At 39.5% G+C, this 27,700-nt stretch overlaps 1 long non-coding RNA gene across 1 annotated transcript; it reads right to left on the bottom strand.

The window, feature by feature from the left end:
• Nucleotides 1-6,863: 6,863 nt before the first annotated feature.
• On the bottom strand, nucleotides 6,864-7,795 carry LOC134295654 (uncharacterized). Its single transcript, XR_010002273.1, has 2 exons — nucleotides 7,603-7,795; nucleotides 6,864-7,100 (listed from the first exon to the last, which is right to left on the bottom strand). It is a non-coding gene; the product is annotated as an uncharacterized LOC134295654 (long non-coding RNA).
• Between the last annotated feature and the right edge of the window lie 19,905 nt (nucleotides 7,796-27,700).

Consider the following 27,700-nt stretch of genomic DNA (forward strand, 5'->3'; position numbering starts at 1 on the left):
TGGGGCGAATCACAGAACATATATATGTGGCAAACAGTCAATGCAGTTTATATACTGACACGCAAGGCTAAAGCACAAAATGAACTCAGGCTTGCCAGGGACATAAAAAACAACAAAAAAGGTTTTTTTGCTTACGTTGGTAGAAAAAGGAAGAAAAAGGAGGCGATAGGGCCTCTGCAAGGAGAAGATGGGGTGATGGTGACAGGGGATAGGGAAAAGGCAGAACTGCTTAATGCCTTCTTTGCCTCGGTCTTCTCACAAAAAGAAAGCCATCTTCAACCTCAGCAACATGGAATGGACGAAGGATTGGGGGAAATCCAACCCCAAATAGGGAAACAAGTTGTCCAGGAACACCTGGCCACTCTAAACGAATTCAAGTCGCCAGGGCCAGATCAGCTACATCCAAGAGTATTGAAGGAACTAGCGGAAGTTATTTCAGAACCACTGGCAATCATCTTCAAGAGTTCTTGGAGAATGGGAGAAGTCCCAGCAGATTGGAGGAGGGCGAATGTGGTCCCTATCTTCAAGAAGGGAAAAAAGAACGACCCAAACAATTACCGTCCGGTCAGCCTCACATCAATACCAGGCAAGATTCTGGAAAAGATCATTAAGGAAGTGGTCTGCAAACACTTAGAAACAAATGCGGTCATTGCTAATAGTCAACACGGATTTACCAAAAACAAGTCATGCCAGACTAATCTGATCTCTTTTTTCGATAGAGTTACGAGTTGGGTCGATACAGGGAATGCCGTGGATGTAGCCTACCTGGATTTCAGTAAGGCCTTCGACAAAGTCCCCCACGACCTTCTGGCAAACAAACTAGTAAAATGTGGGCTAGACAAAACTACGGTTAGGTGGATCTGTAATTGGCTAAGCGAACGAACCCAAAGGGTGCTCACCAATGCGTCGTCTTCATCAGTGACAAGTGGAGTGCCGCAGGGCTCCGTCTTGGGCCCGGTTCTGTTCAACATCTTTATTAACGACTTAGACGAAGGGTTAGAAGGCACGATCATCAAGTTTGCAGATGACACCAAACTCGGAGGGATAGCTAACACTCCAGAAGACAGGAGCAGAATTCAAAACGATCTTGACAGACTAGAGAGATGGGCCGAAACTAACAAAATGAAGTTCAACAGGGACAAGTGCAAGATACTTCACTTCGGCAGAAAAAATGGAAATCAAAGATACAGAATGGGGGACGCCTGGCTTGACAGCAGTGTGTGCGAAAAAGACCTTGGAGTCCTCGTGGACAACAAGTTAAACATGAGCCAACAATGTGATGCGGCAGCTAAAAAAGCCAATGGGATTTTGGCCTGCATCAATAGGGGAATAGCATATAGATCCAGGGAAGTCATGATCCCCCTCTATTCTGCCTTGGTCAGACCACACCTGGAATACTGTGTCCAATTTTGGGCACCGCAGATGAAGGGAGATGTTGACAAGCTGGAAAGCGTCCAGAGGAGGGCGACTAAAATGATTAAGGGTCTGGAGAACAAGCCCTATGAGGAGAGGCTTAAAGAGCTGGGCATGTTTAGCCTGCAGAAGAGAAGGCTGAGAGGAGACATGATAGCCATGTACAAATATGTGAGGGGAAGTCATAGGAAGGAGGGAGCAAGCTTATTTTCTGCTGCCCTGCAGACTAGGACACGGAACAATGGCTTCAAACTACAGGAAAAGAGATTCCACCTGAACATTAGGAAGAACTTCCTCACAGTGAGGGCTGTTTGGCAGTGGAACTCTCTCCCCCGGACCGTAGTGGAGGCTCCTTCTTTGGAGGCTTTTAAGCAAAGGCTGGATGGCCATCTGTCGGGAGTGTTTTGAATGCGATTTCCTGCTTCTTAGCGGGGGGTTGGACTAGATGGCCCATGAGGTCTCTTCCAACTCTACTATTCTATGATTCTATGATTCTATGACAGACAATTGTAAATAGATAGAATTATATATATACTTTTCCTGTCTTCGGCATCTTGGAGACTTGTGCTCAGTTCCAGCCATGGGGGGGGGGGGGGAGTTGCTGTCACTCCATCTCCATGCCTATCTCACAGGGATGTTGTGTGTTTTTTTTTTACTCTGCTTCTCCTCTGTTCCACACCCTCACTTATAGATAAGATAAAATCTCTGTAACTCTTTCATACCTCCAACAAGTGGCAGGCTATCCATGACCACCTGAATACAAGTGGAAGATTTGCATGATTGGTGGCCTATATAAAGCAGTGTCCCTGATAATGTTCATGTTCAAGAGTTTGTCCTTGATATAGGAAGACTGAAAACAGAGAAGTTGGGATGTAGATTTTGACAAAAGGGTCTCATATAAACATCTAAATTCAACCCCACTTTTAAAAGGCAAAATGCATATTCAATAAAGAAATTGGTTCACTAAGCCATAATGGCCTTTCATTTTAAGAAAGATGGAGTTGTATCTTAAGGTGGGTCAAGATATTTTGCTGACTTTGGGTGCAACTAAACTGGAGAATTAATGCAATCTGACACCACTTTTACTATCATGGTTTAGGATAAGATCACATTAACATTATAGAATGGAGGCTCTTGTCTCCCAATCACCTTGTTTGCTCCTGCAGAATTCTGGGAAATGTAATTTAGGACATAAGCTTTGGAATTCTCAGCTAGGGAGGTCCTGGCTTCCCTAAACTACATTTCTCAGAATTCTGCAGGAGCAAACGAGGTGATAATGGGATCTTGTCCTGAATGCTATGGAATCTTGCAATTTGTAATTTGGTTAGTTACCAGCACTGTTGGGCAGAAATGACTAAAGACCTTGTAAAACTATATATCCCATGATTTCAAAGCATTAAGCCATGGCAGTTAAAGTGTAGTCAAACTGCATTAATTCTACAGTGTAGCTGCACCAGAAGTTAAGCATATGTTGGCTAAGTAAATTCAATGAGACAGAACAACTTCACAAATGTCTCTATTTCGGAATAAAAACGCAACCAGGAACATTTTCACTACTAGTCATTTTCTGTCCTTTCACAATACCCTGAATCAGCTACCAAGAATAATCACCCCATTCAGAGAGTGATAACTTCAGCTCTGAAGTTCAGTCAGGCAAATGTATGCTGTATATAGTGCCACACAACAAATGCTCATAGGCAGTTACTGTCATCTGATGTTGATTTAGAGCACAATGCAGGCTTTTCAGAGCAAACTGCTTTCAGTAAGGAAAACCAGGTTATTATTATTATTATTTTTAAAAAAATGGGTCTCCCCCCCCCCCCCCTTAAAAAGTGTTCTTACCACTGCATCTTGTGATCTACTCAAGTATTCCCTATTCAATACAGGACAGGTCAGGGTGGCAATTAAGCACCACACGCAAGATACATGTTTTTGGCAAATTTGGGGTAACATACCAAGAATTCTGAGTTTGTCTTGAAAGATGCTATGAAAGGTTCTCATTTAATATAAACTCCCAAAAGCATACATTTTCTTCTCAGATGCTTAGTTTCGTGGATGCTGGCACGGAGATGTACATACATGAGTGCACGACATATAGAAGCCTGCAGATGGCTACAATTTTCATATTCTTCAAAACTGAATTTAAATGTGCAGTGGTTTCATAACAGGATCTGGAGATAATTTATCACCAGAACTTCAAAGCTGCATTTGGCTCTTCAGTGTTGGTCATTATTAAGTAGATAGATATGTAATATATTTTATATAGATTATTTAAAAACAAAAATAAAAATTAGCTACCTTTCATTGACTGTACAGTTCTTGAACTCATTTCCTTTCTAATCTCCTTGTTTTCCTAGAAACTCTAGAAATTTTTTCTGCAAATCATTGTCACCCCAAGGCTCTCTAGCCCTTACACTGGGTCAGGTTAAGTCCATCTTCATATCCATATCAAATAAATAATAATCCTGTGTACTTCTCTCTTCTTTTCTCCACCCCTCTTTGCATGCATATTTTAGAAATCCAGTAAAATATGTTTATAAAGTCAAGCCCAATTGGCACTGACTTTGTAAGAATGCAATTTCTGCTGAGAGCAGTTATGGCTCCTGATGAATTTTGTTCAGTTTGCATTTCAAAAGGAACTTACCAGGTCCATACTTTTCAAATCAATATCCACATTAGAATTCAGGCATACTTTAAATAAAAACAACAACAGACATGATGGATAAATTGCACAGAAAAATTGTTACCATTTGTGGGAAAGTAAAAATGCAGCAGTGCAGGAAAGTCTCTTACCTAAAATAATGGAACTGGGCTGGAATGTCAGCATTAATATTGCCACACCATATAAGTGTCCCTTCACTGTGACACTAAAATCCTCCTAAGCAAATGCTTCAGAAGAGCTAAAATAATGTGCTATATGAACTGTTGAATAACCATCCCACCTTTAGGCAAAATGCTGGTTAATATTTCAGAATGTCTGTTCACAAAAGCGAATTCTCAGAAGATATTGTCTCTAATGCAGGCTTCTAAATGGAGCTAACTATAGGGAGCAACAAGGCCCCTACCAAAGCAGCCCCAGTGGCTGCAGATAAGCCGCTGGTTCCAATTCAAGGTGCAGGTGATGACCTACAAAGCCCTAAACTGCTCAGGCCCTGCCTGTCTTCATGATTGCATCTCCCCTTAGAGTGCAGGCTCTAAGATCTGCCAGGGAGGCCCTCCTCTTGCTCCCGCCACCATCACAAGCACGGTTGGTGGGGACAAGGGAGATGGCCTTCTCAGTGGTGGCCCCCCGACTTTGTAACGCCCTCCCCAGAGAGATCAGGCAAGCCCCTACTCTGTCCTCCTTCCATAGGGACCTGAAAACCTGGTGGTTCCAGCAGGTTTTCAAGCACGATTAGTCCTTAGGCCCCTCCCCCTTGGTCGCCAACCAGGACCCTGCTCTGTACTTTATCTACCTCCCCAGCCCTATGATACTCTGTCGCATTAGCCTTTGCCTAGCCCTTCATAGTTGGACATGTCCATTCTGAAATTCTGATCACTGGTATCTTGAACACATCTGATGGAGTAGCCTGAAACTATTTTTTAAAATGTTGTAGTTGTTCTAGCAGGATTGTATGTTTTTGTTTGTTGATGTTACTTTTGTTGTATGGTCTCCTATTGACAATGTAATGTTTTGCTTATGTTTGAAACTGCCCTGAGTCCTCTGAGGGAGATAGGGTGGTATATGAATAAAGTTTTATTTTATATTATATATTAAACTAGACTTTTATATTGTTTTTTAAGGAACTAGCTACAAGAGGTTGGAGATGGCGATCCTTCCTAATTCCTGAAGATCACCAAGTGGATTTCCATGCCTGAATGGAGATGTGGATTTTGGTCTCTATTTGTACAGCATAACAGATAGAAATACATTTTAAATATACAGTAAACAGAACATTCTGATAGTGCTGTCCTGTCCCTAGAAAAGGGCATGTCAAATATATCCATGCACTGATCACAGACAGATTTCAGACCAGACATTCCCAGTGTCCCAGTAACTTCATAAGAGATTCCATAATGACTAAGTTAAAATGTAATTCTCAGTGAATTTCTATCTGAAGATCCTGAATTAAGTCTAGGTGTCCTCTCCTGTGGAGGAGCCTTGAAGCTTAATTGTTGATTTTTCTCATTCAGTTTCCTTTTGAGTCTTTAAAGTCACTGTTGAATTGAACAGCACCCAGAACCTGATCCCCAATTTGCAAAGTAGCTATGGATGCACTATTGGGAATACGACTTGATTAGGTCTTGCTACTCTGGCTAGTAGCACAGGAATTTTAAACCATGTAATTAAAATCATTATCCTGAATCCTGTATGGCATTTGCATATGTGTAAACATCATAGCTGCAGTTTTAATCAGTAAATTCTGGCTGAACCCTCCCAGTGGTTGAGAAGCAATTATTGTGATCAATAGGGATCTATTCCAATATCACTTGGGGACAGTTGGCTGCTGTTTTCAACCACTCTCACGAATGAGTGCAACTGGTAGAAAGGGAGGCCTCTGAGACTGTTGTCCTTCACACCAGAGATCACACATACAAAGCTGTTTTCTGCATGACAGAGGAACAGATCCTTATTAACCAAAGCAGCTACTTCCCGGAAAGTGCAGATTGAAGAACTTTATTGCCCCTAAATCAGGGGTTAAACAGGGATCATGAATTAAAACTATGTGTAATTCCAGGTTACACATTCATAACTGCCATACAGGATTGCAGCCATTGTAATAAACCACACTTGACTGTAGGTGCATCTACACTGTAGAATTAATGCAGATTGAAGCCACTTAAACTGCCATGGCTTAGTGCTAAAGAACCCTGGGATTTGGACTTTGGTAAGGCACCAGTGCTCATTGGCACAGAAGGCTAAAGGCCTGGTAAAACTATAACTCCTGTGAAGCCATAACAGTTAAAGTGGTGTCGAAATGCATTAAATCGACAGTGCAAATGCACCCTCAGACTATGAATAATGTATATCACTTAGCAGTTAGCTGTAGATTTGGAAACAAAATCTTTCAACATAAGGAGTAAGAGAAAAAATATTTTCTAGATATTGATTACTTCATAGCTCCAAATTGTTATCTTCTTCAATCACTTTCCTACATTTCTCCAAACTTCAGCAATGGTTTTAATTTGAACCAGACGTAGGACTCAGCAGACTGAATTTTCATATAACTTCTCCCTAAAATAAACAAGGCCTCCTGAAAGATCACTGTTGGTAGATTTTGTCCTCAGCTTTACATACACATGACTACACACACACTATTTTTTTTCTTCCAGGTTCAGAAAATGGCAGGCATTTTGATAGCCCCTTACAAGATCAATGGTTAATATGGGACTCTAATTAGTTCCCTGTCAGGCTTAGCTTGTACTTTAAGTTGAAAAGTATGTAAAATGACAAAACCAGGCAAAGGGGAGTGATTGGGCCATTCATAAGACTGGGCAGTGCTAATGCGTGTTTATTATTCTACTGACATGGCAGTCAAAACTTACATGATTTGGGGCATAACCTCTGCTTTTCGGCAGCTGATTTCTAGTTTTCAGGCCATTAACAGAGACCTTAGAACAGAGGGATATAGATGTCTTGGATAATGAAGGATGGTTAATCTCCTATAAGCTCATGCCTCCTATTTGAAAGCTGTATTTTTCTTTGTCTGAAAGCAAGCACAATAGTACTATGTTGGCATTATTCAGGTCCAGGTAGTAATTCCAGTCGATAGTACAGTTAATATAATTCTAATCTAGATATCTCAAACAAATAGTAATAAAAGAAAAGATGTCATAAACAAATGAGACTTTCTAAGAGCTGTTTTCAGTGGAATTGAACTAATATAGGAACAATGCCTACTGGTTTTCATCCTGAGTAGTTAAGTATCTATGATTGATTCATTCCTAATTTACTAGGATTAGAACACCGTCCTAACTGACTAAGGAAAGGTCTACACTGACTTGAAAATTCACTGCTGATCTGGCATGGCATATGCCAGATTGGCCCTAGTATGGGCCACACAGGAACTCCCTCAGCCACTGCAGAGGTGGGAGGGCATCTCCACCATCCAGTGGCAGCAAAGGCAATTTGATGTTGCTGGACAGCCACCTTAGCCATATCCTCCCACCCTTTGCCATGGCTGTTTCCAGGTGTGATTTGGATCCTACCTATCAACTATCATAGCTATAGTGATGTTTGCCAGAGTACTCAATAGAGAAGAGGGAGGAATCCTTTCTCATCTTTCTTCTCCCTTCCCAGAGTGCCTCATCACCCGAGCCAATGTTACAGAAGGGGGCGATGACTACCATCCCATGTCCCTGGGTTGTCTGAGCCTGGGAAACATGGGCAGGCAGAGCTATCAGTTGCTGCTGGTTCTGTTCTAGAACCAGTCCACACATAAATGAAAATGAATGGCATGGAGCCAAAATTCCAGAAGCGTGGCCTTCCTTTCTCCAAAGTGTGCCCAACCCCCTGAGCTTAGCCTGCAAAAATGCCGAACTGTGAAACAGGTTTCTCACCCTTCTTAAGAAATGCACATAAAGTGGGAACCCATTATTCACATAAGAATAGAATAAAATTTCAGATTCACTTAAGTCTGAACTATATTTCTGGGGTGAAGTCTTCTCATACCATAAGAATCATGCAATGTGGCACACAACCAGATATCAAGTAAACAACAGTAAACCATAACATCAATAATTCCTAGTGGTGCATACACATTAATGGCTCTGGTGCATAATTAAGTCAGTCAATTAAATTTTAAAAGGGCTGTGTTGGCTCACACTTTTCAAGGAACAGCACAGATGGAAATAGGCCTATTTGCTGAATGAGAACGGTCAAAGTTGGCAAGACAAGCAAGGGTGTAAAGAGACCATTACCAACAATGCAGGGTATATAAACACAAGGCAATTATATGCAAAGTGTTTTGACAATGTCTCCTTTAAAACACTTGAAAGACTGTTCAATTAACTACAAAAACCTTTCTTAATGCAACAAAATTGGCTAAAGGGAGTTGCCATTGAGTGCTGCAGGTCTGTGTTCTTGCAACCACTCAACAGAGCAAAAGGATTACATGTACTCCTGTATATCCCACTGCGGCACAAAAAGCACTATATAATCAGCTAAAGCAGCCCAGGAACTGCATTTCCTCATAATCACATGGTTTATATATAGAAGAAAAAGAAATGGATTATATCTGATCAGCTACCAAGCATAATTTCCTAGAAAGCTTTTGTTTTAAAATACCATATATATTCGAGTATAAGCTTGAGTTTTTCAGCCCTTTTTATTCAGGTCAGCTTATACTCAAATATAAAGGTAATCACAGTTGGACAGTGTTATTTTAAATTACAGTTTAATGTAATTTTATTGGTATCTAATTTTATTTTTATTTTTGAAATTTACCAGTAGCGCTGCATTTCCCACCGTCATCTAATACTTGCATCAATAAGTTTTCTCCGTTTTTTGTGATAAAATGAGGTGTCTTGGCTTATATTTGAATCGGCTTATACTTGAGTATATACTGTAAGCACATTTGGTATATCTGGGGTGCAAAGGGGCCTCTTCAGTGGCTGCCCCTAAGTTCCGGAACTCTGTTCCTAGAGAGAGTAGAATGACTTACCTCTTACAATCCTTCTATCAACAGGCAAGGACTTTTTTCTGACAAGTTTTCAAAAACCGAAAGTTAAGAGAAAATGGCTTTTTATGAGGCTCTATATGGCATTCCTTGTTTTCAAATTCCTTTAAAAATCATTTCAATTGTATGCTGTATGTTGTTTTAAAATACAAGCTTAATTCCATATTAATGTTTTGTATGTTTTAGCTATAAAACGAGCCCTCGGTTTTGGCTGGGATTTAGTTTCAGACACACATGGATATTGAAATCCATGGATTACAAATGAATCACAGCTGTATTCCAGTGAAATGTGCTTTGTTACCCTCTGGCAGTACTCCCCTGCTCCAATGGCAGTACACATGCTCTGGAGATGACATCCAGCCAAAGAGGGATTGGGTCAGCATCTTATAAACCCTTGAAGTCTACCTGCTACACGCTCATCTTTTTCAATGGAGGCAAGAAAAAATGACCCTCTGGCCATAATGTCATGTGACATGTAATGGGAATTGAATAACAACAACTACAGTGACTCTGGTCCACAAGCAAGAAGGCTGGATCCTTTTTTCACTTTAAAGCCACTGACATGCTACATCAGTAAACACTCTGTTATCACACCTGTTCCTAAAGCATGATGGGAGATTCAGGGCAAAGAAAAGGAATACTTCAGACTGTGCATAAACTAGAGATATATAGGAAACCTCTGATCTTGAAAGCTCATTGGTGGAATCAGTTGGGCCTGAGGGAATCAGCAACCAGACCGAAAAAAGATGTTACCTTTGATCTTCTTTTTTCCTCTTCACAGACTTTGCTATTGAGAAATACAGCTTTTCTCAGTAACTGAGAAGGAAAAAGGACCAGGGGTTAGAAAGGGCATGTGTGCATAAGAGCATGAATGCTATGCATACATGTGTGAATGAAAGATGCATGGACGTGTTGTCAGTGGTGTGCATCTGACTGAAGAAATGATATGTGAAACAACAGGGAAACAACCAGTGGGGCCTTGTCATATGCTCTGGTATCCTGGAGTCCCGCTCTGTGATTTTCCTGCTGTCAATCTGCTCCCTTTCCAACTGAAAAAAGCCGATCTCAGTTAAATGAATAATAAGAGTCTTGTCTTCAGATTGTGATGAGTCACAAAGCACTGAAGTAGTGAAATATTACTTTTTTTTAGATTACAGAACTGACACATGTAACTCAATGAGTTTTTACCTCATTATCTTTTGTAGCTTCATATTTAAATTATAAGTTCCTCTGGGACGAGATGGGAGTTTGGGTTGATCTATTAAGACTACATGCACATCAGCCATTCAATATAAATGGTAAATATTACATTGAATCTTACTCCCCCTAATCATGCAGTTGATTGTTTTTTAGAACTGATCTAATTCATGTATGAACTTGAACATCTCTAGCATCTTTCAGGGTTCCTAGTCATGACTACAGAATCCACAACTGTATATAGAGATCTGATCTTCAGTGGATGATAGGTAGGTTAGGGATATGGTTCAGGGCCACAATCTCACTCACTTTCCCAGTAACTTGAGTGAAGACTTAGTGAAGACTTCAAAAGGCTTAAAAAAGATGGATGGAGCACTGCAACTGTTGTGTTCTCTTTCATACATCACTGCATTTGGATAAAAGATGCTGTATTGTCATTGATGCGAAGATGTGAAAAGCATAGTTCTGAACAGTTTTCAGAGACTAAAAAAGTTATATTTTAGATTTACTCCAAAAGTAAAGCTTCCAAGCTCAGAACCTGATTGCATACCATGTTCTCTTGACAATGCCTGTAAGTTTGTCTAGACTGCTGAGGAAAGGATTTTGAGGTGGTCTTATGATACAGAAATTGAATGCCATGGGTTTCTAGTTTTTGTTACAATGAATACTTGGAGTGCTGTTTTCTTAAGCCTTTAATTGACTTCATGCATGGTCTCAATATAAAAATTTCGTATTTCATCACCATCTGGCTGAGATAGCAATTCAAGTTTCTTGTGCAAAACACACATATTCAAATCTCTCAATGTAAAACGATCTCCCTTTTGATTTCTGTGTATTGATGTGGTCATTCCTAGAAAATAAAGCTCCTCATCATGATGATATATGATAGCACCATACACTGATACATGATAGCACCCTATCTGCAATAAAGATCTCCAACCACTTTTACATTCCTTTCTCAACTTCACCAATACTTCTAGTTGCACCCTCCCCCATCTTCTGAGAAACAGGAGAATATATTTCCGCCTTTAACATATTTCTCTAGAAATTCCTTTAGTCAAAGGAAGAGAAAAAATAGCTCCATGCAGGCTTTACCTCCCACTGCTCTTTCAGCACTTTCAAAAGCCTCCATTAAACCAACGGTCCAATTCATTGAATTGGTAGGGGTTCCATAAGGCAAACACTTTAGTACCTTCATTTCTGGCATGTGAAGGAACCTAATATGGAATAGAAGGAGTCTAATTACTCTGACTCATTCATGGCAGCTGTTTTGAATAAACTGGCCAAGATTTACAGCTGGGATCTTGCCCAATTCCATTCACTGAGATGTTTCAACTAGAGATGTTAAGTTTGGGATCATGTATTTGAACAATGGACTTAAATATCCTAAAGACATCTCATCATATTTAGCCTGTTCTTAGAAGCTAAGAAAAATCAGAAACCATCTCTGATCAGTCTTTGTTTAAGAAAATCCTATAAAATTAATAGGGTATTCATAAGTCAACAGGTGACTTGAAAGATGGCATGTGGACAGACGTAAAAAATATTATAGTACTAAGTTGCTTATCACTATCATCCCTTTTTCTATTAAGAAATAGGAGATTGAAATGTAGCACTAGTGAGCAAGAAACTTATATATACTATGCGTGTTGACAAGAATTCAGGCCAGAGAGAGTTTGGGGTATTTCCTTTCCAACCAAGAAAATAGATGTGAGGTAAAGTATAGCTGAATCACCTTATAAATCCTTAAAGATGCGCTCCAAGATTTCATACAGCACTGCAACATCCGCTTCTATAATTTTCCTAATGGGAAAAGCTTCAATATGGAAAATAACCTGAATATACAAGACCTCCCACCTTGCTCCTGCACTTAACATACCAATCTCTCCTTCACACATTCTCCGACTTTTCTTTTGCCATTACATGTGAAACTAAATATTCCTTATTGCTACTTGTCATCAGGTTGAATTCAACACATGGTCATCCTTTGAATAAAATACCCTCAAGAGTCCTGGTCAAGCCTTGAAACTCATGGCCATCACTTCCTTAACTGTATCTACCTGGAATATGGACTTCATCCTTTCCTACTGCCTTCCACTTTAGCAAGCATTACACTGTCCAACAAAAAAAAATGTTTCTTGGTTTTTAGGACTGTTACTGGCATTATTTGGAGCACTGATTCAGATAATTGCATTGGACAGATCACAACAGCTCTAGTTTCTTGGATATGGTTAGTTATCGTGATTTTCTATGGGTGAGCAGATGACTGGTGGATGGTATATGTTCTGTATCTCAGAAACTAGAGTTTCTAGGTGAAAAATGGTAAGATTTTTGGAATCAGCAGGTCAAATATACCCAGAAACATTTGAACCACCAAAATGTGTGTTGGCCAGTGATTGTTCCAGTAAATCACATCTTATGCTATGACCAAAGTATGATAGTGTTGGCTTAGCTATCTTGGCTTCTACTGAGAGTTCAGTAATTATTTATTTTTGGGCCACTTGTCTGTTTTTGTTTAGTAGATTGCAGTGCCTGTAGAACTCTTCCTATCCGTGACTTCACTGTCCGGCTTATACAACCCTACATAGACATTGGGGATATGTGCCAGCTTTAGCCATTAAGGAAATCTCTCTCCTTAAGTTTGAAGATGACAAATATGATAGAGTGGAGAAAAATCTCCTCTTTTGACCTAGTAAATATCTCTGTTTTCTCCAGATTGAATGTTTTAAAGGGGCTTTTAATTTCCTAGATGTACAACAATCAACCTTCTTTTAAATCCAATAAGAGAAAGCATTGCAGTGTGTGAAATAACAGGAAGCATGACAGACTGGTGATTTCTAAGTTCATATACTTTCCTTTTAAGTTTTAGCTTTGGCTCTCTATCTATCCATGACAGCTCTTCCTGCCTCTCCACCTGTTCCTATTAGTACTATGCTGAAATCTGCCCTTCAACGTCTTGAGAAGTTTTCTTCCTTTCCAGAAAGGACTTGTTTTTCTGCTTCATTTTCTAAATATCTTAGAATGCTTTTTGCATATCTTTTAATGATTTTTAGCATACTTTGTTGTTTCAAGTGATGTGTAGCATTCACCCTCTTTTTATTTATTACTGTGAAGAAGTGTATAATTATATTTTGTTTATAGATGAAATGTGTATTTAATTTTGTTTAAACAGTCAGGTTTGGCTAAGTTTAAAATGGTGAGTATTTGAATTGATATGTATGGGGAAGGTAGCCATCTTAGAATGCTAGAACAGGTTACCATAGCAACAGGGGCGGAGCCAACCGCCGCCTGGAAAGGAAAAGGGGGAATGTTTTAAAACCCAGCAGTTTGTGATTTTCTAGTCACAGAGAAGGATCTGATTCTTGTGTGGAGAATCAGGCTGGCTTAAATAGGAAGATTTGAGTCAGATTTAGGTTGGGCCAGACTAGGCAAGTTAGGTGATTTGTCTAGGGTCAGTTATAGAGTCTGTGGATTAGGGAACATTAATCCCAGGGGATCCAGGAGGATCAGGGGTTAGTGTAATCCAGAGAAGGAAGTATTTTGAAAGTTTGACCACCTCATAACTGTTTGTAACCATTAAGCGAAGTGCCTTTAGCAAGTTATCTGAAACCATCAAGCTCTGTACCTGCAATAAACTTGTTTTGATTTTGTTCTAACCAAGCCTCTGTCATACTCCTATATTAAATTAAGCAACATCAACACCTGAAGTAGAACAAATAGAGAAAGCTTATAAGAACCAGTACCATCTGCCTGAAGTCTCCTCCATTGGTGGCAGCGAAGAAGATAATTAACCAAATAATTAGTTAACATCATCTCTCATAAAACATCTTTATTAAGTGGTGGCATCTGGGTGTGTGTGTGTGTGTGTGTGGGATTGAAAGGATTCCATCTCTGTCACACATTTCCTGTCAGACACCTCACCTCTGTACATATTGGTGGTATAGCTGAGGGATTCTAAAAGGGATTCCATTCCCTGCCACCATCAGATCTCCACATAAATTGGTGGCAGCGGTGGGATCAAAAGGATTCCATTCCCTGCCACATCACCCTCAGTTCTCCACATAAATTGGTGGCAGCGGTGGGATCAAAAGGATTCCATTCCCTGCCACATCAGGTTCTTTACAATTACCCATTAGCCTTTCTATTTTATCAAAATTCCCAAACCAAAATGTTTCCTGAGGGAAAGGTTGTTTTCATAGCTTCCCCTAAGCTTAATTAAAAACAAGAACCCGGGGAGGCTGCAAAAGGCCTAAGAGATGCCAATATAAAGAATGCCTGAACATTGTGATATAACCCTCAGTGATGTTAAAGTGAATATAAAAACAAGACACCTCCACCACATCCATGAGAATTACACTGAATTTTTTTCCTTTGGATATCTTCTTCCTCCAAAAGTTATTTTCTCAGTAATTGCTGTTGTTGTTGCTATAATTATTTGTAGCCTGCTTTTTTATGATGAGACCAAAGCGGCTCACAACCTACAAAAAATGTATCATCAGCTGTCACTCGTGACTGAGAATGATTGCCTTTCAAGAGTGGAGTCTTGGCGGTGAGTCTGTAAGTGACTGTAGAGACCTATTCTGGATGTGCATAGACTTTTGCAGTGAGGACATACATTTCCAAATGGAAGGTGATCCATCAAGAGTTTGCTTGATGTGCCTTCCTCTTGGCACGTCTCTTCCTTTCACCCTCTATTCATTCCTCTTCAAAATCCAAAGCACTGTTGGTAACAGCTGACCTCCAGGTCTTCCCAGTTCCCAGTATTTATTCCACATTTTTATACACTTAAAATATATCAGTATTAAAGAGAATTAAAGGTTCTGCACTTATTAAAAGAATTCAGATTAAGTATTATAATAATGCATATAAATAAATAAACTGTTTAAAAGAATTCACTAAAATCTTGAAGCATCTTGTAGCACCCTGTGGTCTATTCATTTAAAATTTCTGTTCTGAAAGCTTGCCCAAATAAAAATATTTTAGTCTAGTGCTTGGAAGGACGAGAAAGGGACCATTCTGGTATTCCTGGTCAGGGGGTTCCATAGCACTGGGGCAGCCACAGACAACACCCTCTCATATGTTCCCACCAACAGTGCTAGTGATGGTAGTGGGACCGAGAGAAGGGCCTCTCCTATGATCTCGGAGCATGGGCCATCTCACTGAGGGAGATATGATCTGTCAAATAGCCTGGACCTGAGCCATGGAATAAAAGCCAAAAATGCAGAATAAATGTTTGTTCCTGGCATTGTAATACTGGTTTTTATTCCTCATATCTCTAAATGTTTCCATGACTCCTTTGGAGTCTGGGACACAATTTGTGATCATTATGCTACAATAGATTCTATGCATTTCAGTAGAAATGGTGTCTGATGTAAAGCCATACTCTCCAATAGGGAAGAGAAGAATATATGCGGATCCAGTATAAGTCTCTACAGTTATTTGCAGACCCACCATCAAGACACTACACTTGGAAGACAACCATACCCAGCCACAAATGATAACCTATGAGGAGATATATGTATGTTGTTGTGAAACTCTAAAAAGCCATTTTGGGTCTCCTTTGAGAGAGAGAAGCATGGTATAAATACTATAAATGAATAAGACAAAGATTGGACTGATACAAATTTTGGAGTCTAGAACGTATTTTATGAAAAATCTACATATGATAGACAGAACTTATTATATGCAAAATCCACATATGTTATATTACGAATTACATTCTGGCTAAGGAAAAGCTGTTTCCTGCTCAGAAAATGCTAATTTTCTTCTCCAAAAAGCTAATTTTCCTCTCCATGTACATATCCGAAGAAGAGTGGGAGATTTAAAGCAATCTGGTGGCCAAGAAAAAGACATCTATAGGGTGGGGGGGGGGATACAATATGGCCAAAGCAGGATGGGAGAAGTAAAGAGAAGAAGTAACAAGGTATTCAACCATGGAAATTCATAGGATGGTTTTGGAAAAGTCAAACTTTCACAGCTTCAAAGGAAAGCAAATACACCCCCCCTCCTGTATAAATTTGACAAATAAACCTCCTGATGGAGCCATCTTATGGTCTCCATGGAGACACTGATGGCGCAATGGGTTAAACCCTTAGCAGTTCGAATCCGGGGAGCAAGGAGAGCTCCAATCTGTCAGCTCCAGCTTCTTGTGCGGGGACATGAGAGAAGCCTCCCACTGCATGATAAAACATCAGGGCCTCCCTGGGAAACGTACTTGCAGACGGCCAATTCTTTCACACCAGAAGTGACTTGCAGTTTCTCAAGTTGCTCTTGACAAAAAAAAAAAAATGCCACGAAAAATCAAAATTGACTGGGAGACATATAACAACATGCAATGTGTTTTTCTAGATGGAAAAAAGAAGGAAAGAAAGTTTAAAGATGACATTCTTTCTATATTTGAATATATGTTCCAGCTAATCATCCAGCAATTTTAATTTGTGTGGGAGAAATCACACACTAGAAAAGATCCAGTGTTCAATTCTACACTCATATTCATGAAAAAGCTCTGGGGAGCTTCTAATGTAACTATCTCAATTGATAACAAAGATTTGTTTATTAGTCCAGCACCAGTTGAAATTTAGCTGAAGTCATGTTTTGTGGATAAAATTTCATTACTATCTGATCAGTGGTCTCTATGGCATGGATTGTTTATTGTAATCCAATTCCAAATGGATTGGAATGGAAGGGATTGAAAGTCAAAACACTCATCATTATAATTGATGCTAAGTGTCACCTTCATTACAAAGCTGAAAGAAAGGTCAGGGCTTGAACAGAGCAAAAGAAAAGTCCCAACACAGCTCCCCAGAGAAGATGCCTCAAAGAAGTAACATGAGAAAATTGCCCTTGCAGGTGTCTTTATGAGAGTTAACCCCTTGGTGTCATGTGAAGTCTGTTTTTAAATTGCGTATGACACATAACAGAAAATCTATGATTTTAAATGACTTTTCTTGTAATAGCTCATCTCCTTGTGCAAGAATAGGGTTTTGCAACCATGAAATGCTGGGACGATTCATTAGTATCCCAGGAAACATTGTAGGGCTGTTTTGATCGACCACCTCACTCATGTTGGTACTGAAAGTCTTCTGGGGACATGGGAGACTTTTGCACCATTGCTTGAACGCCCCCCCCCTCCCCCGGACAATTTTGGGCCCTATAAGGGCATTTTTAACAACAGAAAATAACATCCAACCACTACCTATATACTCTTCTGGCCCTAAACTTGTCCTGAATGGCCAGATATGTGGTGAAAATGCTCCCATATAAGTAGCAGGCATTTTTGGGGTACCTGGGGGCAAAAGAAAATATTTTGATAAATTTTAATAAAAAATTAATTAGATTTTTAATGGTCAAAATACTGAAGGGCGGTTTAGGGTATTGCGGGTAATAGCATAGTATTTGTGGAATGTTTAGAGGCAAAAATATCACTAAAAGTCATTTTGGTGTATTTGGAAATGCCTGTATTTACTCAAGTCTAATGCGCCATCTAATCCAATGTGCACCTCAATTTTCAAAACCCTGAAACCCAAAAAAGTATTAAACATATTACATGAATCTAATATACACCCTAATTTTGAGAAGGTAATTTAGTAAAAAAATGTGAGCATTAGATTAGAGTAGATATGGCAATATATCACAATTAACAATGTTAGGACTAATTAAATATTCATAGAGCAGTTTTCAAGGGGCAATAATATTATTTATCTGAAATAGCATTGTAGCTGATAATCATTGCCCCTTCCGTCCTTCCTTCCTTCCTTCCTTCCTTCCTTCCTTCCTTCCTTCCTTCCTTCCTTCCTTCCTTCCTTCCTTTTTTCCCCCCTTTACAGATATAACTCATTTAATGAAGTCGATGTAGAGGTATACCTCAGTTAATGGAATAGATGTTTTCCTGGGCATTATTTCTTTAATAAAAACGTTGGTAAAAGAGTCAGAAATAACATGGAAAGAATAGGGATAGGCTCCTACATACAAAACCAAAGCAGCTTGAACCTTTTTCAGATGACTTTTTATTCAGAATTGAAAGTATGCACATGTGAAATGAAACAACCAAGTAGGCAAGTTTTGTGTAGATAAATAAAAGCACTCAAAATCTTCTAAAGGTCACTTCAAGTTGTCTTCCAGAATGCATCCTTTGACTGAGTTCAGTTTTATAAAGATTTCCATTTTAGTGGCATATCTGCTCTCTCCTGTTTGAAAATGTTAAAAATTGATTAAAAAGCAGCTCTTGCCTTGCCTTGCCGGTAGTAGGGAAACACACATGGATATAGTTGGATCAAGCTAGAATACAATCCTGTCACCACCCACCTTCCACTGAAGCTTCATTTTATACTTCTGCGATCTAACATCAAAAGCTTCTCCAGCCTTCCTTCACAATGTTAATGCTGCTTAAAAAACCCTTCCAGCTAGGCAGATGACAAGAAAAAGTCGAGGCTGGGCAGGCATCAAAAAACTTTGGAAAAAGAAGCTTCTTTCTCAGAAGTTCTCTTAAATGAAAATTGCCTGTATTTGGGGACATAAATATCTTTGTATATTAAAAAAAAATCAGGTTTCGCATTTTTACCAATGTCCTTATAACAAAGTTAAAAGGGAGTTTATTTCTGCTGCTTTGATGATTTGATTTGCAATGAGCACCATTTTGTCATCCAAACACATGGTGGTTAGAATCTTATTATATGCTGTGCTCTCATAATGGTCTTTTATTGTTAGCATAGAAATTTTTCCATGGTTTCAAGGGAAGGCAGGCAAAGCTATCTCCATCATGACTGGCAGAAGAAGGTTGCAGGTACGGAATGGCTTATTTGTCCAGTTTCTGGTTTCCTGGTGAATTTTCAAAGTCAGGACATTCTGAGCCCCTTCTCTACTCCCATATAATCCAGATTATCAGATCAGATAATCAATTTTATCTGCTTTGAACTGGATTATATGAGTCTGTCAGATAATTTTATCTGGCAGTGTAGAAGGGGCCTGGGAAGGCAGCCTTGGAAAATTGCCTGGGCCACAAGTCAGGTGATTTTTTCCAAGGTAGCCTACTCAGAACATCCTACTTCAGGGAACTGCTTGCTTGAATATGATGTCTTTTACTGCCTTCCTTTTTGGTTTCTGAGGCAATGGCAGATATTTTTCATGCTACCACAATGCTGTAGTTTTACCTAAAATAATATAGTTATACAGGACTAGATTCCCATCAGGGTAGTAGCACTGGGACACTGGCTAAAGAATACTGGTGCGCACTGGAACCACTATGCAACTTCACAAATGACTAACAATGTTTCTTAACATCTCCACTATGTAGTTAACTGTACAAAAGTTATATAATTAACAACGTGACAGAGGACTCCAGCCTATAATAGTAACTAATTACTTTTAAATTTTTTTCAAGCTCTGCTACCATGCAATGTTTATGGAAGAAGTGGGCATTATAGAATTTTTACTGAAGAGTCTAGCTACGTTTAAACCTCAGAACATTCTCACTGGCCATAAATCCTATTTATTTTACTTAGGGAGCCGTAAATCATTCATTTAAATACATGAACACAGATTTCACACCTGCTTAGCTTTTACTGATACTTTATAATGCAGATTTAGCTTCTGCTCACATGTCTCATCTTATAGGCACCAATTCATTTCTTCCGCAATACCAATGAACTCAGGAGAGATATACTGTAAGAAAATTATTCCAAACTGTTTATCTAACATATGGCATAACCCATCTAAAGCTTTCTTGTTATTTTTCTTTACTGTATTTTTCTGTTTTTTATTACTCCTTTTTGATTCAAAGGAAATATACTATGGAAAAACCAACTGGCATTACATTAAGAAGCTGTTATTTAAAAACCTACTTCTTTGTGAAAGAATCATAAAGTTGGAAGACACCAGGGCCATTCAATCCAATTCCATTTTGCCATGCAGGTATAGAATCATAGAATCATAGAATAGTAGAGTTGGAAGAGACCACATGGGCCATCTAGTCCAACCCCCTGCTAAGAAGCAGGAAATCGCATTCAAAGCACCCCCGACAGATGGCCATCCAGCCTCTGCTTAAAAGCCTCCAAGGAAGGAGCCTCCACCACAGCCCCGGGGAGAGAGTTCCACTGTCGAACAGCTCTCACAGTGAGGAAGTTCTTCCTGATGTTCAGGTGGAATCTCCTTTCCTGTAGTTTGAAGCCATTGTTCCGTGTCCTAGTCTGCAGGGCAGCAGAAAACAAGCTTGCTCCCTCTTCCCTATGACTTCCCTTCACATATTTGTACATGGCTATCATGTCTCCTCTCAGCCTCCTCTTCTGCAGGCTAAACATGCCCAGCTCTTTAAGCAGCTCCTCATAGGGCTTGTTCTCCAGACCCTTAATCATTTTAGTCGCCCTCCTCTGGACGCTTTCCAGCTTGTCAACATCTCCCTTCAACTGTGGTGCCCAAAATTGGACGCAGTATTCCAGGTGTGGTCTGACCAAGGCAGAATAGAGGGGGAGCATGACTTCCCTGGATCTAGACGCTATTCCCCTATTGATGCAGGCCAGAATCCCGTTGGCTTTTTTAGCAGCCGCATCACATTGTTGGCTCATGTTTAACTTGTTGTCCACGAGGACTCCAAGGTCTTTTTCGCACACACTGCTGTCAAGCCAGGCGTCCCCCATTCTGTATCTTTGATTTCCATTTTTTCTGCCGAAGTGAAGTATCTTGCATTTGTCCCTGTTGAACTTCATTTTGTTAGTTTTGGCCCATCTCTCTAGTCTGTCAAGATCGTTTTGAATTCTGCTCCTGTCTTCTGGAGTGTTAGCTATCCCTCCCAGTTTTGTGTCGTCTGCAAACTTGATGATCGTGCCTTCTAACCCTTCGTCTAAGTCGTTAATAAAGATGTTGAACAGAATACACAATCAAATGCTCATGAGAGATGTCCATCCAGCCTCTTTTAAAAGCCTTCAAGGAAGGAGATTCCATTAGTACACTCTGACACAGTGTATCCCACTATCTAGAACAGGGGTCCTCAAACTTTTAAAGCAGAGGGCCGATCCACAATCCTTCAGACTGTGGAGGGGCCAAATTATCATTTGAAAAAAAATGAACAAATTCTTATGCACACTGCACATGTCTTATTTGTAGTGCAAAAGAACAACAACAATGAAAGAACAATACAATATTTTAAAATGAAAACAATTGTAACCAACATAAACCTATCAGAAGTGTGGGTCTGCTTCTGGCCAATGAGATAGTCAAGTTAATTAGGATTGTAGTTGTGTGCCTTCAAGTCATTTCAGACTTTGGGTGAGCCTAAGTCTAAAATTATTTATTTATTCATTTACTACATTTATTTATTACATTTATATCCTGCCCTTCTCACCCCAAAGGGGACTCAGAGCAGCTGTATATACATATAATATATTATATTATTAGCATAGCACAATATTAGCATTATATATTACTATATTGAACTATTCCACTATACTGTAATATTATATGTAATATATAACATATAATTAATATTATTATATGGTATTATTATTAGTATTATATTGTATAACATTATAATATTATTATCAATATTATATCTATATACAATATATTATATTATTAAAAATGATATAAAATATTATATTATAAAACTGAGGGCGGAGGCCAGGTAAATGACCTTGGAGGGCCGCATCGGGCCCCCGGGCCTTAGTTTGGGGACCTCTGGTCTAGAAGTTCTTATCATCAGGTGGTTCTTCCATTGCTTCTTGTCTTAGAGCTTATCTACAACAGACAGTTTAGCCCGGTGTAAATATGCCCCAAAGCAGCCCTGGATACAACATGTTCACTGAATCTGGAACCATTGTTCAGATTGCTGGGGAATACAGCACTTTTGTGGGGTGGTCCTCATCTCACCTGTTCTGTGTTGCTGCTGGCACTTCTAGCTGCTCACAGAGGCCCTTCTGACTCTAGTCTGTCTCAGGCATCTCTAATGACATCAGAATGGGATGCTTGCATGACCAGCGCAAAGGAAAGGCAATCTCTCCTCCTTCTTTCTGAACACGCTGTTACCCCATTCTAATACTGGCATAGCTACCCGTTAAGAGAAATGGGCACTGGAGGTCAACAGTGTATTGTATTAGAGATATATTTGTCCATTGCAACACTTACAGCTGTTTGGGTTTTTTTTTTAAATCTCTTGCCAGATTCTAAGTTATAGCTGGAGATGCATCACTGTTTGGGCAGTGTATCATTTTAGAATGGCTATTTTGGATACCATCTGGCCTGTGTCCTTCAACAAGGAGGAGAGATGAATGGGCTTGAAGAGACTTCTAACCACCTCATCACATTGAGAGGGAAAAACATGGGTAACCACCCCTTTAAGAGAACGAATCACACCTCTTATATCATCAGCAGTTCTGTTTTGACTTCTGCCTCTCCATTACACTCACATCTGGAAACTTAAGAGCTGGCAATACATTCATCTTACATTCATCACAAGGTCAGTATTATTATTATTATTATTTTAATCAGGAGAAACACCAATATCTGAAAACCAAGATATTCCTGGCCCTGCCCAAAGCCCCTTACATTAAAGGGGACTGATACCAGTTTAAAACTACTTGTTTCCATGGGATAAAATTATTCTGTCCCAAACCCCATGGGATACAAGAGTCAGTGATCCAGGTTAAAATCATTTCTTTCCATGGGATTCTATGGTTCAAACCCCATAGGATACGAGAGACTGCTAATGGTTGGGCAATGAAACAGGACGGGAAACGTTTAATGATTCCCCTCCAATTTGTTTTTCAATTGTAAACAGGGGAGTCATGTGCGTTAAAAGGCAGGCACCCTGAACATGATTGCTGGCCTGTGTTCAGAGTTTCCTCCTTTCAGGATATTTTTGCTTCTTTTCAACCCTGGAACATGTGATGAGCTCCATTCCTCTCCATGCTTGAAAAGAGGCTGAACTGTCCTACGAGGGTGAAATTTCTCTATAGAGTGAGGTCAATTGCCAGAGTTCCCTCCTTTCAGGACACTTCTGACTCTTTTCAACCATGGAGGGCTATATATGACAGCCTGAAGTAGTTTAACTCATCTGATGGGCTCAGTGCCTCTTCATGCTTGAAAAGAGGCTGAAGTGTCCTACGACTGGGAAATTTCTCAATGTAAGGTGGTAAGTCACATCACAGATTTTTGCTGCAGGGAAAAAACATCTTGCTAGGCCCATAAACCACTGCTTCTGTCCCTCAGCAGGGAATTCCCTACTACCACTACCACCACATGCCTCCTCTGTGTCTTCCAAGGTCATCTGCATGTTCTCTGAGGACTGACACTATGTTCCTATTCCTCGTTATCATTGAAAAGGGAGAGAGATTTTGATCTATTTTGTAGCTCCAAACTCATAAAAAGATTCCTGATTTCTCTATATATGACATTTTTCCAAAGTCTACATCCTGTGTTTGGGAACTGATACCCTCAAAAAAGATGTTTTCTGCATCCAAGTCTGCTCAGTTCTATCCATGAAAACTCATGTTTCCTAACAAGCTAAAGAGTATAGACATAGGCCTCAAGCTGCTAGACTTCCAACAGGGCAACCAACTTGCACATCCTATAGGCATAGTTGCTCACATCTTCAGGCAAGAACTAAAGCATACTGCAGCTGTTGCATATGACTGCAACTATTCCCTCACCATCCATTTTCAGTAATTTTAATTGGGCACTGAAATAGAACTATGGCCCTCCCTCTCAAAACTCTACTGAACACACCCACAAAACACCTGTTGGCTTGCTGCCTGTTTAGCTGATACCATGTTTCTGACACCCAGTGACTGGGTCTGGGGCAATATAATGAGCTAGTGGCTATAAACTTATCTCCCAATCAAGTCCATCTCTCAGTAGATGCTTCATCTCCCTGTGACCATCTGCTCAGGCAGAGGACATAGACCTAGATACATACAGACAAAAAAACTTGCAATGATTAATGGGCACACAATCAGTCCTACTCCAACAGACACAGCAGCCTTAACTCAACAAACAATATGTGGTGAACACTGCATGTTCCAAATATGCAATCAAAAACATTTTAATACATAAGAATCCAGCACTGTTGTGGTTTTGCATGTGTGTGTGTTTATCAACTGTAAGAACTTTTCCCCATGTTGCTGTTTATTTTCAGAATCTAAAAGACAATTTACTGTTTCCAACTAGCTGAGATTGCCCATCAAACACAATTACACCCACATACTGAACTAAATACAACTATACTTCAGATACACTGAAAACAAGGCATAACTAAGGCTATTTCTTTCACTTCTTTTGAATTTTGGAATTGTTTTCTCATCACAGCAGAGGACAAAAAAGCAGTTTGTTGACCATCTTGGAGTCTGGAGTTGATCGACCATCTTTCCACCCAAATAAAACCTATTTATTTCAACTAGAACGTACTAGATTTGAATTGTACATGTTGTGACTTTCTTTTTAAAAAGTGCCTGCCTTTCAGTGCAAGTGAATTTTACTTAATCTTTACTGTGTAATCAATACATCCTTCCCTTTAGGTAGTTACAAGGCCTCTTCGCTTTTAGTGGCACTTCCAAGCCCGACCTTGCCTGCAGTATTGATCATTTTATGCTCCTGCCGAGCCATGCAATTACTTACATATCTCCTTTCATGTCTATAGCATCATCATGTTGCAAAACAAACTTTGATACTTGGAAGGCACTTCAATATATGCCTTTGAAGCTGTATAGGGTGTTGTTGTTTTTTAATGCCAGCAAATGAGAAGAATTTCAAACTCTGTTGCGGTTCTTTGCTTAGAGAACTTGGATGAATTATGCCCTGTCTTTCTCAATAGTTATGCTGAGCCTTAATGTGAGGAAATCTTCTCTCTATTTCCCACACTTAAGTAGAATTTGAAATGGAAGTCAGATTTCTTCCTGGCCAGCCTTGCTTGTACTGTTCTTAATAAATTCTCTTGTTATTTCTAGGCCAATTGTTGTAATTATGTTTTTGTTGGCCACCTACATCATATTTCATCTCCAGATGGTCCTTAGTTTGGTTTGTTGGCTTTCCATCAAATGCAAAAATAGAAGGAATATTACACCATTTCTCGACTGTTTCCCCTCCCAGATATGTATATATTTGTCAATGGATAGATTTTTAAGATTTTACCTCATGGGGCACTTGATATCTCAATTATTTCATTGCAGGATAAAATCCTAAGGGAGATCTTATTTTTCACTCTAGACTTTAAAATTTATTGGCTGTACAAAAGTATATTTATTCTCCAGGTTTGTGACATCATTTCTGTTAATGTCTGGCTATTTAGGTTTCACTTTCCTTTCAAGTGTGGATTGCATAGATAATAGATGGCATATCAAAATGAGTACTGGGTTACAACAGTGGCTGAATCCTCAGCTGAAATTGGCCCAGGGTATTTGAAAAAATAAGGAAATACAGAGAATCAGGGTCAGAATGAAGGGAGAGAGTGGGGTTGAATGAATCCTAATCTAGAGCACTTTTTACCAGGGGCCCACCAAGATTTTTGACCGCATGGGTTGAATATCCTTTATGTTTATAATCAGAAGGATTTAGAATTTTTTATTTTGGATTACTCATATTTGAATATAAATCTATTTCTATTCTTGATATAGTCCAAGATAGAGATAACTACTAAAGTTGAGCAAAAATCTCGGAAACCTCATAATTCGGATTAAAATCGTATTTAATCCGACTTGCGAATGTGGTTCCGATGCGGGTTATCACATCGGATCTACCCCGCAATTTCGAAGCGTTGTAGCCAAATGTTTTTAATGGCTTCGTTATTTGATTGGAAATGAAGCCATTTTTTTAATGCAACCAAACCTGTTTGGGAGCGGAACACAACCTAGCTTGGGCTTGCCTCCTTGACCAATCAGAGTACACGTTCATGTAAGGGAAGGGCTTCCTATGTCCTCCACGTCCCTCCGTATGTGTCTCCTTGAAAAGCACCTGTGGAGTGCCATGGGGCTGCAATTCGTGTTGGGGCGTCGGAGAGAGAGGGAGCTTGGTTCCGGCTGCTGGCTGGCTTTGGGTGGCAGGTGGCTATTTTTCTCCTGTGACATTTGGAGCACTTTGCAGTGCCATAAAAGGGTCCTTTTATTTTTCTTTTAACTTTTTAAAAATAACTAATTAGAAGTTAACTAAAGAGAAGTTTTATTTTTGAGAAGAAAGGTGTGTGGGTTGGGAGAGGGAGATTGGGTATGGCTGCTGGCTTTGCTCTGTGAGTGGTGGCTATTTTTCTCCAGTGACATTAGGAACACCTTACAGTGCCAATGCTGCGTGTCCCTGCCTGCCTGGCCTTGCTGTCCGCCGGGCAGCCACAGCCAGCCATTGAAGAAAAGGGGGTGGAAGGGGAAAGGGGGTCCTCTTATTTCTCTTTTAAATTTTTAAAAATAAATAATTAGAAGTTAACTAAAGAAAAGTTTTATTTTTGAGAAGAAAGGTATGTGGGTTGGGAGAGGGAGAATGGGCTGGGTGTCCGCTGTCCACCAATTTCACAGAGTTTCAGCAACAAAAACAAAGTTTCTGAATTAGAACAAGGACTTTCAAATTGAAGACAACCCATTGAAACAGGAAATAAGACTTTCAAACCAGGAACCAATTTCTGCAATTATTAAAAAATTGTTTTTTTATAAAAGTTTTGAAAATTCACCAAAAATTAGAGGATAAGGGAAATGTGCTGAAATTAGGTGAGCTAGCAATGGTAAATGTGTTCTACCTCTGTACCAGGTTTGATAAGGATAGCTCAAAAATTAGGGCAGGAGAGTCCTCTAAAGTTCCCACTTCGAGTGTTGTTTTTTGCAATTGCGCATGCACATCTGCCATTAATGAATTAATTATGAATATTCTGAATTTTTGGAAAGTTCTGAATTTTTGCTTCAAAATTTGAAAATGACTTTAGAAACAAAGCACCACACATGCATAAGGCACCAAATGATTTTTTAAATAAAAAATGACTTCAGTTAAAGTGGTATCATAATGTTAAACTGGAGTACTATGGAAGTCATTTATTACAGAGATGCAATTATTCACTGATTTTCTCCTTGAAGAAAGCAACAAGTAATAGTTTCAATTTCCTTCTTAGTGTGAGAAAGTCTTCAAAAACAGAGCACTATATTTTTGCATAGATCACCTACATATCAAATGCTGGTTTCTGTACAAAAGAATAAATTCTGAAGTGCAAAAAGTCATGTCAGTCTAAAATTCTTATTGCCAGAGTTTTGTGACATTTGAGAAACATATCTGGGGTATTCGTATTGAATATTTTTAAATATCCTTTGCATCCCCTTTCTTCTCTTCACACCCAATTTCTGAACTCTCCTCTTTTTTTCAGCATCTTCTTTCAACTAAAGGAATGTGAATAATTTTTTGTCTTGTTTTCCTTCCTGGGAGTGATAGCTAAGGGAGGGGTATTGCAAATTCTCATCCAGGGAGCTCTGGCGCTTCAT

Source organism: Anolis carolinensis, chromosome 1, assembly GCF_035594765.1.
Source record: "Anolis carolinensis isolate JA03-04 chromosome 1, rAnoCar3.1.pri, whole genome shotgun sequence".
Taxonomy (NCBI): domain Eukaryota; kingdom Metazoa; phylum Chordata; class Lepidosauria; order Squamata; family Dactyloidae; genus Anolis; species Anolis carolinensis.